The 1,906-nt window shown below is 52.2% G+C and overlaps 1 pseudogene; it reads right to left on the reverse strand.

Moving 5' to 3' along the window:
• Positions 1 to 309: 309 nt before the first annotated feature.
• LOC137756258 (arrestin domain-containing protein 4 pseudogene) lies at positions 310 to 1,508 on the reverse strand (annotated as a pseudogene).
• Positions 1,509 to 1,906: the final 398 nt, after the last annotated feature.

Consider the following 1,906-nt stretch of genomic DNA (forward strand, 5'->3'; position numbering starts at 1 on the left):
CGCATAGTGTTTCCACTATTTACAGGCACTTTCTCTTGGGCCAGCACAGGCATCCCTCCACTTACTCTGTCACCATCGGGACTTCCATTACATTCTGTGACTTTTCACATCTTCGTCCCATTGTTCAAAGGGGACACAAGACCACATCACAAACTTGTGCAACAATCCTGTTGGCCCACTGGAAAGTTCACTCTTGCTTTAATTTCTGTCACCTCAGTCTTGATGTTCATTTATGTTCTTAAGCTAATCTTCCCTCCCTCTTCCCCAAAAAGGCAGGTGGGAGGAACTGACATTCTAATTTGATGATGAACACAGTGATTTCTGAAATATGTTCAGAGAATGAAGGAAACAGGCTGGGTCTCTTCTATGTCACTAGGATGTGGATCAACCTCTGAATAAAGAGGCAGAGGCTGAAATCTGAATTCCTGAGTGCAGGCAAACAGAGGACAGCATGACTTGCTCTCCCAGTTAGGGGGTTGAGGGTAAGGAGGAATGTGTCTAGAGAATTCTTCCTCAGATACCATGTCTGCGCAGTTTGGTGGTGCTTCAGGCTGTTCTCGCAGAGTCAGTGTCAACCAGCTCATATCCATAATGAACTGGCTGACAGTGCTGGAGTTCCTGCTGCCAAAACCATTGTATGGGACCATGCCAGGCACTAAGGGCAGCTCAAGCATCAATTTTTTAGCAGCAGGAATGTGAATATACACAGCTAAGGAGTAGTCCACTCGGATGATGCAGCACGGCGTCCCGGGCGGGATTTTGAGGGTCTTCCTGTTCCAGGTGCCGGTGCTCCCGGAGGCGGTGTGGTTCCCACGCACGTTGGCCACCGTGGCCGCACGGTCTTTGTTTTCCCGCTGGCCAGGTACGTCTGCGTCTGGAAAATGGCAGCTTTGGGAACAATCAGACGAGAGGAACAATTCCCTATTTCTGCATAGATTGGAGTAGCTTCTCCATTACAGTATCCCTTTCTGTCAGTTTTGGCACTCAGCGAGACTGGACCAGAAGTGAAAAACCAACAGCCAACCATCTTCTGTTGAGTTTTCAGTACAGGGGTTAGTAATGCTGGTGGGTTGACATCGATGTGACTGACGACCTGGAGTTCCCGCTTAACAATCTGATCAGGTCGTTCCAAAACCGTTCTCACACAGTGCTGAACACTTCCGTATCTCCAGGTGAATGAGGTTACCAAAGGTTCCGATGGAAGCTGAAAGCTGAATGGGAATTCATGTTTTCCAGGCTGTAGTAAGAGGATGCCTTCCCCGGCCGGGGGCTCGCGCAGGCTCAGGCGCACGGTCAGGCTCTCCACCCCCGAGACGGCGCGGGGTGCGCGGCGCCGGCGGCGCGGCCCTGGGCCTCCAGGCGCTGCGCGCGCAGGGTCACCGGCTCGGCAGCCTCCAGCAGCACGTGCCCAACCACAGCCTCGCCGCTCGAGTCGCAGCCCTTGCGCCTGTCCTCGAACAGCGGCCCTCGGAGCCCACCCCCGCCGCGGACCCCGCCTCGCCGTCCATCCTACCGGGCGACGCTGCCGCGCCAAGGCGCTCGACACCGGCGCGGAGCCGGGGTCGTGAGCAGAGCGGCGCCGCTGTCACAGGCGCCACCCGCACGCCGAGGGCCACCGCGGCCGCTGTGCGGGGCCCGGTGGAGGCCCCACAAGTTATTTTTTTATCCCCTAATAAATTATTTTATGCTTAAACTGTTTGAGTTATTCCATTTCTGTTCCTAAAAACCACAAAAAGAAATACAACAGGGACATCACAGCCAACATTATATTTACTTATTACAATCTTTTTCTTTTAGAAATCTTAGAAGAATGAATCTAGATGTCCTTAATAGCATATGTAAATGTTCACATTTTTCTTTTGCTCTTCAGGATGCTTTGAGAATGTTTGTTTTATATGCATCCTGG

Source organism: Eschrichtius robustus, chromosome 2, assembly GCF_028021215.1.
Source record: "Eschrichtius robustus isolate mEscRob2 chromosome 2, mEscRob2.pri, whole genome shotgun sequence".
Taxonomy (NCBI): Eukaryota; Metazoa; Chordata; class Mammalia; order Artiodactyla; family Eschrichtiidae; genus Eschrichtius; species Eschrichtius robustus.